The sequence below is a fragment of the Hyla sarda genome, chromosome 7 (assembly GCF_029499605.1).
Source record: "Hyla sarda isolate aHylSar1 chromosome 7, aHylSar1.hap1, whole genome shotgun sequence".
In the NCBI taxonomy this organism is placed as follows: Eukaryota; Metazoa; Chordata; class Amphibia; order Anura; family Hylidae; genus Hyla; species Hyla sarda.
The window spans coordinates 117,521,357-117,534,221 of NC_079195.1; positions in this window are offsets into that span (position 1 = coordinate 117,521,357).

Sequence of the window (12,865 nt, forward strand, 5' to 3'; positions counted from 1 at the left end):
TTTTGTTATAGATCCCCAACCACCTTGTGTTACCCCTTCCCCACACAGAGGACCTGTCGCTTTGTTTGCCTTCCCCCCCATGTAGGTTTACCTCCCATCACTGCACGTGCAAGTAAATGGCATTTAAAATGCCAAAAAATTGTCAGAATAGTTTGTATATATATATATATATATATATATATATATATAGTGGATACAAATTGTTCTAAACAAACCAAGCCACCATATGCGTATGTAAGTAGGTAAACACGATATGGATGACAGACCGCTGGGAGACAATCATTTTATTGCAGGTCCGTGAAATAGAACAATATGACAATGCAGTCCTCAGTCCAAAATAGGGTATGCACCCCTGGCATAGATGCACGGTTACTAAATCGAAGACAATATTATGGATACATTAAAATATTTATTACATGGTGAGATATTATGTCTTCCTAACAAACATTTTTACTGATATTTGATGAAATGACAGTACTGAGAGAATATTCACTGGTAAATCTGTGCTTTGTATGTCACAGCAGAGAATTGTGGGTAATATTGGATGTGGCAAACCTGACTGAACATTACCAGCCCCTGGAGATTCCATTGTACAGCTGGCTGCTGTGCTGTGAGAAGAGCGGAAACAGATTTACTGCTTTAAAGCCACAAAATGTTCCTGAGGTTTATTGCTGGTGTGAATGCTCTGCTATTTCCTAAACTAAAATCAGAAAGTGGTGATTGTAGGGAACAGAGACACATAGGTCCGATATGTGTGAAGAAGTAGACCAATTATAAACAGTGGCAAGGAAAAAGTAGGCGTGGTAGACAAGGAATGGGTGTGGTCTCCATGTTTTAGTCAAAATTCAAAAGCCGGAAAATCATGCAAATGTTTCTGCAAGTGTATAGAGTTCACAGCATACGTAGATTTCATTCTCTGACATTTAGACATTCCCAGATGCATGCACCTTTCAATAAATTTTGCTGAAATTAAATTTACCTTCTTCTCTGGTCTTGCATTAAACGGGCATGTGGTATTTTGGGCAGCACCAGGGGTCAGCACTGTTGCTTTGCAGCACTGGGGCCCTGGGTTCAAATCTGACCACATCTACATGGAGTTTGTATGTTCTCCATATGCTGGTGTGAAATTTCTGGCACACCTTTTTCAGACAGGAATAAGTCAATACAATTTTGATCGATAGCTTTTAGAAACTCTTAAATCTCGCTTAGCAAGCGGTGTGCCTTACTTGAAAGTAGGTATGTGTTTGATAAAAAGAGGGGGGTTTAGGCTAAGTGCCCATCACCATTGTGCTCTGCTCCTTTCTGGGTCCGTAAGGTTTCTTTTTCTTGCGCATATGAACTCTAAACAGGTTGGAGCACAACAGCACTGCCAGGTCCTGGAGGTTCCCATTGATTTTCAATGGCGTCCATCAGGTTTTCGTTATTTTAGGGGAGTGGATCGGAGACAAATATCAGAAAGGCAGTAATTTTTTTTCAGCCAAACTCCCAACATTTAGCAATGGAGCTTCCTTTAGCAGAGTTCAGCGATGATGTGAATGGGGCATTAAATGTACCAAATGCCATTATGATACTCTTTGGCAGAAAAAAAAGCCAACTAATAGAAGGCGCAAACTTAGACTAGACCTTCGAAAGAATCAAACCTAATCCCTCTATTAGAAGTTCAAATTTTGACTAAACAGTCTAAAGATTCTCCAGATTCTCAAACAGCCTGAGTTACTGTTAAAAACCTGGTACATTCTTAGGCTAAGTTTCTACTTGTTTTTTTGTCCTGTGTTTTTTGGTTGAAAAAACAGCAGTGCAATTTCCTGCGTCTGGCATTTTTTCATTTGTGTGGAAATTGCACCTTGGCAGTTTTTTTTGGTACACAAAATTTGTTGGGAACCATAAAAAAAAATTTTTTTTATTTAACGAAATTTATATATTTTATAAAAAAATTTTTATTTATTAATTTTTAATAAAGTGTGTGTGTGTTCCACTTTTTTTCGTTATTTTTTTTTACATTTTTTAGGTAGTACTACTACTCCCAGCATGGAACAGACTTTTCCATGATGGGAGTTGTAGTACCTGTACTAATAGACATATCCCCCCTGGTGTCAGTCGTGACACCCGATGTGATCGTCCATAATATAGTAGAGATGTGGGGTGGCTCTATGCAGCACTCGCATCTCTGCACTATACTCTGGCCAGTGATGTGAATAGAACATCACTCATTCATATTTTCCGGCCAGAGTGGGGATTGGCCGGATGGTTGCAGCCAATCACCGCTCTCTGAGGAAAATATGAATGAGTGAGTGGCCGGCCGGAGTATAGTACAGAGATGCGAGTGCAGGAGAAAGCCACTCCATCTCAGCAATAGATAGGACGATCACATCGGGTGTCAGTAGTTATACCCGCTGTGAGCTGTTCTTACCTGAAGGTACTACTACTCCCAACATGGAGCACACTCTTCTCCATGCTGGGAGCTGTAGTACCTGCATTAATAGACAGATCGCAAGGAGTGTAATTTCTGACACCTGTTGCGATCTGTCTATTAATGCAGGTACTGCAGCTCCCAGCATTGAGCAGAGTGTGCTCCATGTTGGGAGTAGTAGTACCTGCAGTTAAGGAAAGATCACAGTGGATTTCACTCTTGACCGGCCGCTCTTCTATTGTCCCCTGCACTGACGTATACATACACATATTCATACTTCCCACAGAGAGCTGTGATAGGCTGGAACAATCTGGCCAATCACAGCTCTCTGTGGGAAATATGAATAGGTGTATATATACGTCAGTGCAGGGGACCATAGAGGAGCAGCCGGCCGCATCTATACATTATACAGTAATGGGCTATCTGTCAATTAGTACAGGTACTACTACTACCATCATGGAACAGTGTGTTCTATGCTGGGAGTAGTAGTGCTACCTAAAAAAAAAAAAAAAATAAAGGAAAAAAGTGAAAAACATACACTACATTTTTATCATTGTGGGCTGAATTTTTAGGTCCCCACCCGCACACATAAATTGATCCCTGTTTTAAAAATTAATTAAAACATTCTTATAAAAAAGATACATTTCGTTAGATACAATTTTTTCCTTCACTACTGTACCTTTTTAATTTTTATTTTTAATGGTACCCTATGAAATATAATTCAAAAAAAGGTATCTCCATCACTTTTTTGGTCCAAAAAATTGTAAAAACTGCCTGCAAAAATGCCAAAGTTAAAACCCACATATAGTTTTTCTTGGCATTTTTTCACTCCCATTGACTTCTTGCCAGTGGCTCAACATGCTGCGATTTTGGAAAACCGCCAAGGAGTTGAAAAATGCCAAAAAAAGAGTGAAAAAATGCCAAAAGGATTTAAAAAATGCCAAAGTGAAAAATGTCAAGTGGAATCAGAATTTTGCGATTTCTCATTGATTTACAGCTAACATCTGGCCGCAGCGTTTTTTGGCCAAAAAAACACCATGCAGCAGAATTGGCGTTTTTCTTGGCATTTTTCCCCCCAAAAAACAAGTAGAAACTTAGCCTGAGAGTGTCTAGTCTAAGTTTCCATGGTCTAAGAATTAAACAAGTTTTGATTACCCCCCCTGCTTAAAACACTTGTTTACAGTCTTGCCATATGGGAACCACAGACCAAAATAATGGACACTCAGGTCTTTTGACACTCAGGTCTTTGTTTTTTGTTTTTTTAAATTTTTGCAGAGAAATTGCACTATTTATTGCGATTGCACAATTTGCTATTGAAATGCATAATTTTTACCCCAATTTTGGAAAATCACAGCAAAAACATGGTTAAAATGCAGTAAAGAAGCTACAAAGACGCTGTTAAAATGTAATATGTGAACACAGCCTCAAGAATTTAAATCTTTATAAAACATGAGATTACAGGTCAAATCACTTTTTGCCTCATGATTATATTTCTAAAATCCACTTTGACTAAGAAAATGCATCAAAACTGCACATTATGTAAACTGACCCAGTCTCAGCTGTTTGCTGCTGGAATCTAGTCACATGATTAGATCACCAGATTACCAGGAGATTACCAGGCTCCACCCCCTCTCCAGAGGATTAATGGGAAATGTAGGCAGCACTAGTAAATCATTGTTATTCTGTGTGCAATAAATATGGCTGAAATCTTATGCATTCAACATTTGCTAAAACAGGAAAGGACAAGACATACACAAGAACCTCTACATTATTCTCTAATACCAGTTTATGCTGCACTATATAAGAAAAAAAAACCATTTCTCTGTGTGCTTCTTTCAGTATTTTTATTAGTACTCTGTATTTTGCTGTTCCCTTGTAATCCCTCTAGGAAATACACTGCTCAAAAAAACATAAAGAGAACACTAAGATAACACATCCTATATCTGAATGAATGTACTATTCGTATGAAATACTTTCGTCTTTACACAGTTGAATGTGCTGACAACAAAATCACACAAAAATTATCAATGGAAATCAAATTTATCAACCCATGGAGGTCTAGTTATGGAGTTACACTCAAAATCAAAATGGAAAACCACACTACAGGCTGATCCAACTTTGATGTAATGACCTTAAAACAAGTCAAAATGAGTCTCAGTAGGGTGTGTGTGGCCTCCACGTGCCCATATGACCTCCCTACAATGCCTGGGCATGCTCCTGATGAGGTGGCGGATGGTCTCCTGAGGGATGTCCTCCCAGACCTGTACTAAAGCATCCGCCAACTCCTGGACAGTCTGTGGTGCAACGTGGCATTGGTGGATGGAGCGAGACATGATGTCCTAGATGTGCTCAATCGGATTCAGGTCTGGGGAATGGGCGGGCCAGTCCATAGCATCAATGCCTTCCTCTTGCAGGAACTGCTGACACACTCCAGCCACATGAGGTCTAGCATTGTCTTGCAGGAGGCTAAGAGGAACCCAGGGCCAACTGCACCAGCATATGGTCTCACAAGGGGTCTCAGGATCTCATCTTGGTACTTAATGGCTGTCAGGCTACCACTGGCAAGCACATGGAGGGCTGTGCGGCCCCCCCAAAGAAATGCCACCCCACACCCTTACTGACCCACCGCCAAACTGGTCATGCTGGAGGATGTTGCGGGCAGCAGAACGTTCTCCACGGCATCTCCAGACTCTGTCATGTCTGTCATGTGCTCAGTGTGAACCTGCTTTCATCTGTATAGAGCACAGGGCGCCAGTGGCAAATTTGCCAATCTTGGTGTTCTCTGGAAATGCCAAACCTCCTGGACGGTGTTGGGCTGTAAGCACAACCCCCACCTGTGGATGTCAGGCCCTCATACCACCCTCATGGAGTCTGTTTCTGACCATTTGAGTATACACATGCACATTTGTGGCCGGCTGGAGGTCATTTTGCAGGGCTCTGGCAGTGCTCCTCCTTGCACAAAGGCGGAGGTAGCGGTCCTGCTGCTTGGTTGGTGCCCTCCTACGGCCTCCTCCATGTCTCCTGATGTACTGGCCTGTCTCCTGGTAGTGCCTCCATGCTCAGGACACTACGCTGACAGACACAGCAAACCTTCTTGCCACAGCTCGCATTGATGTGCCATCCTGGATGAGCTGCACTACCTGAGCCACTTGTGTGGGTTGTAGACTCTGTCTCATGCTACCACTAGAGTGAAAGCACTGCCAGCATTCAAAAGTGACCAAAACATCAGACAGGGAGCATAGGAACTTAGAAGTGGCCTGTGGTCACCACCTGCAGAATCACTCCTTTATTGGGAGTGTCTGGCCAATTGTCTATAATTTCCACCTGTTGTCTGTTCCATTTGCACAACAGTATGTGAAATTGATTGTCAATCAGTGTTGCTTCCTGAGTGGACAGTGTGATTTCACAGAAGTGTGATTGACTTAACTGTGAATAACTGTGGAATGACCCATTGCCAAGTTTAAAGAAAAGACGTGCAAGAATTGTTATTTTCTGGGAATAGAAATAAACCAAACAATACAGTAGAGCATATAGGTTAATTTAAAAACGATAGTAAGGAGAGAAACAATATTTACAAATAATTTGATGCCCTAGAGTACTTAACTGCTGTATATAGAAATTGTGTAGTTCTTTCCAATCTGCTACAATGCTCTCTGCTGCCACCTCTGTCTGCATCAGGAACTGTCCAGTGCAGGAGTAGTCTGTTGAGAAAATTCTAATTCTTCCCTGGACAAATAAAAAAAAACAGATAGAGGCAAAGAGCACTGTCATATTGAAAAGAACTACACAACTTTTTCCAGGGCACACAGCAGCTGAGACGTACTGTAATGCTTGAAATATATGATATAGATAATTTTACAAATCTGTATCACTTTTTTTTTTTATTGTGACATTTTTTTTTACTTCACTTTTAGTTTTAATAGATTTTTATTATTATTATTTTTTTATGTACCATTTGTGATATTGTTTTTCTCGTATGTAACAGAGAGGTCATTGGGGAGACTACTTCTTTTATACTTTCTAAACCTATGAATCTGCTCTTAGGTTTAAAAAAAAAATAACAATATTGCACTATGTCCTACATAAAAATGTAAAGAGCGTATTGGACATTCATTGCATGTGAACGTATGGCTCATATACAGAGCTGCTCTTGATGCTCTTACTAATGAAGCTTAGCTGGATTGAGCACCGCTCTACACTTTTTGACTAACGGAAGAAAGTGACTAATGCCGCTTAAGGGTTCTTATTAATGGAGCACTGTGCAAAGGATTGACTTACCGCTGCAGCTAATAGGTAATGGAAGTGAGGTGCATCAATTTCAATTGGCAGCAAATCGTAACTATCCCCTGACCACATGAAGCTAACTCAACCCTTGATTCTGTTTCTGCTAGAAGTCACCACATTTTTTGGAACCTAGGCTGTGGATCTTTAACAAATATAACACTAAGTTTAGTCATTGACATTATCTTTGTAGAATGGCTCCCCCTCCTCTGCAAACTCTTCACCCTGTCAGAAGGTGACATTTGCTATTAACCTTATATTGGGCCATTTTGTAAATCAATGTCACTTACATTTAATAACAAGTGTAATCAAAGGAATTATGCAAATTTAATTTGATGCTTCTTGAATTATGCAAATCTGCTCCAAATATAATGAGTTCTGACATGTGCCCGGTTGGAAAATGTTTCATTACTCCTCGGTTATTGCCCTTATTATTATTTTTTGTTCTCAATTATTATTATATTGTTTCCTAGCGCCAATAGGTTGACAAAAGTATTTTTACAGCTTTATTTTCAATCTCACCATATCTGTTCCGTAAGGCATCTTTCCATTACTCAGCAATAGGACACAATTACAATTTCCACACATATTGATGGAATGACGCTAAAGATCGTTTTTGCTTACAGGGTCCCAGCAGCTGTATTCCCGGAACACTCAAGGCATAAGCATCCGTAGCATCACTTTATTTAATCATATGTACTTAGTGAGCTAGTGTCCTTTGGGCTATTGTTCTGGTATTGCACATAATGCCTCATGCAGACAGGCATATTGGATATTTGAGCAGCATGGTGGCTCAATGGTCAGCACTGAGGTCTTGGATAAGCACAACCAACATCTACATGAGTTTGTATGTTCACCAGGGTTGGTGTGGGTTTCCTCCAGGTAATCCAGTTTCTACTCACACACCAAAAAATACTTGTAGATGTATTGGTTTTCTATTAAAGTGATCCTGGTATGAGAGTCTAATATAGAATTTACCTTGTGAGCACCATTTGGGACAGGGACAAAGGTGAGTGATGACATGACTGAATAAATCAATAAAATAATACATACACAACAACAATAATAATAAATAACCTGTGTTTACATGTCATCAGGTTTTTGCTGCCCTGTGATAGAGGCTGTTTTACTTACTTTCTTTTGGTTGTGTATTTTTTTTCCTAGAAAATCAGAGCAAACATGCACTCCATAGTCCCCAATATTTATTGACTACTGCTTCAGATTGCCGAGGTCTGCCATCTAAGTGCACCTATTCGGCATTGCCAGAGGAAAGGCCGAATAGGATGCCTATGAACATTATGATGAGAGACATGATATGACTTAAAAGGGAACTCTGCCGAAAACATCTTATCCTCTATCCAAAGGATAGGTTATAAGATGCCCGATCTTGGGGGTCCCACTGCTAGGGACCCCGGCGATTTCTAGCGCGGCACCCCAGTCACCCATGCATGGAGCTAACTCTGTTCTGTGCAGGATGACTGGTGACTACAGCTGCCACTCCCCCTCATTTCATGTCTATGGGATGGGGTGTGACGGCTAGTATGTAGCCGTCATGCCCCCTCCCATAGACATGAATAGAGGGGACATTTCATGAAATCATGAAAGCGGAAGCTCCAAACTTCCATGTTCCGGACGCTGCTGCTGCTGGCCAGAAGATCACGGGGGTCCCTTTGGATAGGGAATAAGATGTTTTTCAGTGGAGTACCCCTTTAAGTATTGCAGTGTAGCATATAAGTAATAGAGCAATTGCATGTTTAAGCCCCATAGTGGGACTATAAAAATCCTGATAAATTTAGTATTAAAGGGGTACTCCAGCGCTAATACATCTTATCCCCTATCCGAAGGGGATAAGATGTATAATCACTGGCATCCCGCCACTGGGGATGCCTGCAATCTGTCACTGCGCACCCACCTTTGTGAGCTCTCTTCAGCGCTGGAGGCTCCGAGTGTGTGGCGTGACGACCATGGGGCTGGAGTTAAAGGTCCTTAGTCATAGCATGACTAAGGGCCTGTAACGGTCCGAAACATGTCGGCTCCTGCCTGATGCAACTTTGTATCCATTGATCCTACAATAAAATACCTGTCGTTTTACCGCACTTGGCGCTGGACATTCCTTTGTTATATAGTTGATCCAGTCTGGGGACGCTGCCGGCTAGCCTGTGCACTGGTACTGGAAGCACAAGGGAGAGAGCTGTCCACACACAGTGTTGCTTCCGATCATGACGTCACGACTCTGCCTCGTGTGACATCACGCCCCGCCCCCTCAATGCAAGTCTATGGGAGGAGGCGTGGCGGCCGGATAGGGAATAAGATGTATTAGGGCCAGAGTACCCCTTTAATGTAAAAACATCAACCTTTAGAATAAAGTTTGTATATCATTTTAAATCGTTACTGTGCCGGGAAAAAAGAAAAGGTAGGGGAAAGTACTATAAGCTAAGTATTTTCTGTCCCAGAAAGTGACTATAGTAACAAACAAGACAAAGATGACCCACATATAGGATTCAGGGTAAAGCACTGAGCCAAGTATTTATTGTTGGTTAGAGGTGAACTTTAAATGGGCTGTCTGGTTTAGAAACCCTATTTTCAAATACTTCTTGAGCTGATGTTTAGTTAATAGACAAATATTCCACTGTAGATGCTCATCTATTAGCTAGAATGGTGAGCCAGCACAAAGAGCTTTTCTTCCCCTGAAGGACCAAGTACATCTGTTCAATACCTGTCCAGTCCATTGATTTCAATGACCATTGTGTAATGCTCTATTTGCCCTGTGGGGGTGCTGCAGAGAAATTGAACACATGCTGCCAATACAGTACAAGAATACAGCTGACCGCTGAAAGTCATAGCAGCAGTAAATTTGAGCGGGCTTATCTTCCAATACAAAAGGATTGTCTAAAAGAAATAAAACATTGAACTATTAGTATGTGTGGTTTTACACATAAGGATCATAAGTTCAATTTTACATTACATTTTTGAACTATAGTAAAGCAACTTTCTACACTATAATATAGGGTATTAATGTTAATTAGCATGATTGTCGTATATTTTTGTGTTTTATATTATCTGATTTATTATTGTTATTAGGGCTGTAAACTGTCTACTGGTAACAATTAAAAGGGGACACTGCCATTTCAATTAACTTTGCATAAATCAATAGAGAATATACAGTAAATACCTTACAATATATGTCATTAGACATAAAATACCCTTTCTCTACTTAAAAGCTACGTAAGGGGGGGGGGGGGGAGAAACAAGAAAAATGAAAGAAAAGGAAGTTCAAGAAAACTAAAAAACTATGTTATTGCTGGGCCAAGGCCAAATGATAAAAAAAAAGTCCACCATGCTGATGGCACCAGGGTATATAAGAGGGCCCAGTGTCTGACGCAAGACCCTGAAAGTACAGCAGAAGACAATTAGGATTAACCTTTGTAATAATTAAATTAAAATAAGCCTTTAGAACTTTCTTACCAAACAAACAATGATCAATGTCCCCCATAGTGTATTAAGGCAAGGCCTAATGGGACACAAAAATAAGTATGTATTGATGCATCTGAAAGCCACTATGCTGATGGTGCTGTGTTTTACAAGAAGGCAATAGAATGTGAAAAAAATGTTTACAACGCGTAATGTTAATTTGTAAATTTTACCACACGCAAAAAACAAAATGCAGAAAACAATGGTTTAATTACTATTCTATTGTCATTCCCTTCGTTCCCCCATAAATTATAACCAATAAAATCTTTGGTCTCATTGATTGACAAATAAAAAGTTATGGTCCTTGGAATGTAGCCAGTGGCTACATAAAAATGATTTTTTTCCCCAAGTTGTTATTGTACATGATATTGATTGTATTGTTTTTGTACTGACCCATAGAGTATGGCTAACTTGTTATCATTACTGTATGGTAAACAATAAATACAAAGGTAAAAAAACAATAGGAGATTTATCTTTTATTTACATTCCTCCCATATAAAAAAAAATCATAATAAAAATAAATCAATTAATCAATAATCAATTAAAACATGCTGCAGAATCGTGCTCTAAGTCAAAGACAGGAGTCCCTTCTCCTATACTTACTGTGCAGTGAGATATACAGTATATACCTTTCTACTCATTGACCATTCTCTGGGTCTGGTGCTTACTGCCTGGCCCAGCGAGTAAGCGGCGATTTCATTTGTTGTGAATTGATTTGCTCATTTCTAATTAGCAGCAAAGTAAAATGGATTATTGTGTATTATGGAGGAGCATGAGGCCAGGAACAGAGGTGAAACCTGTCCAATATTCTGCATATAGGGAGAAACTTAGATTAACCCTTTGCAAGCAGTTGTATCCTCCTTCAGCTGGGCTGTATAATACACAGAAAAGTTGTTACATGGCCTATAAATAATGTTCTGTATGAAGGAAAGTTTAGATTTAGATTCCGGTTTGGTGAATTTATGAGGAAAATAGGTGAATCTATTCCCATAATGCATTCAAAGGACCACATATGTGACAAAATGGTGAAACATGCAAATTAATCTGCTCACCCTCCCTAATATCCTGAGCAGATCTAAGCATAAGGCTCTACTTAGCAATTCAGATGCAGTATAAAATCTTTTCTCCGTGCCTCTTAATTGGTTTCTTCCAAAGAAGACTCTTGTCAGAATGTTACCTCTCTGCCTGTTTCCCTAATACTGAGAGGAATCATTAGTTTAGCTAGGTGTATGCATTTTAGAAAAGTCTTATCATTTCATCAAACTTTTTGAGTTATTCTCTGATCTAATAAGTCACCTTTAACCCCTTAACAACGCCGGACGTACATGTACGTCCTGGTGAGCTGGTACTTAATGCACCAGGATGTACATTTATGTCCTATACATGACCGCGAGCATCGGAGCGATGCTCGGGTCATGTGCGGCAGGTCCCGGCTGCTGATAGCAGCCAGGGACCCGCCGGTAATGGCCAACATCGCGCAGATGTCAGCCATTATCTCCTCAGATGCCGTGATCAATACAGATCACGGCATCTGCAGCATCGCGGTCACTAAAATGGATGATCGGATCGTCCGCAGCACTGCCGCGGCGATCCGATCATCCAGAACGGCAAACGGAGGTCCCCTTCCTGCCTCCGCTGCCTTCCACGGGTCTTCTGCTCTGGTCTGCGATCGAGCAGACCAGAGCAGAAGAAGACTGATAATACTGATCAGTGCTATGTCCTATGCATAGCACTGAACAGTAGTAGCAAACAAATGATTGCTATAAATAGTCCCCTATGGGGACTATTAAAGTGTAAAAATAAAAGTAAAAAAAGTTTTTCAAAAATGTGAAAAACCCCCTCCCCCAATAAAAACGTAAAGTGTCCCATTTTCCCTATTGGACCCCCAAAAAGTGTAACACAAAACACAAAAATTTAATTGTCTGAGTCCTTAATGGGTTAAACTACACAACTTGGCCTTTTAGCAGCCCAATACTTTGCTCAGTCTCAACCCCCCTTACTATAGCCTGTGATCTATCCACATATGTGGCTAATATTTCACTTAGCCTCAGCCCCCTTGACTTTAGCCTGCACCTAGCCCTATGATCTATCCACCTCTGTGACTATTAAATTATCCAGCCTCAACCCCCTTGACTTTAGCCAGCACCTACCACTATGATCTATCCACCTCTGTGACTAATAAATTACACTGCCTCAACCCCCCTGACTTTAGCCTGCACCCAGCTCTATGATCTATCCACCTCTGTGGCTAATATTCCTCATCCCTAGCCAAAAAACAGCCAATTGTCCCTTCCTGTAAAACTCTACAAGCCTCACTAGGCAACCCCTTGAGGAAACCAGTGACAGGCACCATTAAGGTTTATGGCACCAATAGCAACCTCCTACAACCAGCTGATAGCTGAATGAGGAATCCTCCTCAGTCCATTAGCCAATATGGGGGAGTCTGTGAACACTGCTGAGTACTGCGGCCCATCAGCCCAACAACGTTCCTGAAAAAGAAAAAAGGTAGTTGTCACGATGCCGGCTGGCAGGTAGTGGACCCTCTGTGCCAGAGAGGGATTGGCGTGGACCGTGCTAGTGGACCGGTTCTAAGCCACTACTGGTTTTCACCAGAGCCCGCCGCAAAGCGGGATGGTCTTGCTGCGGCGGTAGTGACCAGGTCGTATCCACTAGCAACGGCTCACCTCTCTGGCTGCTGAAGAT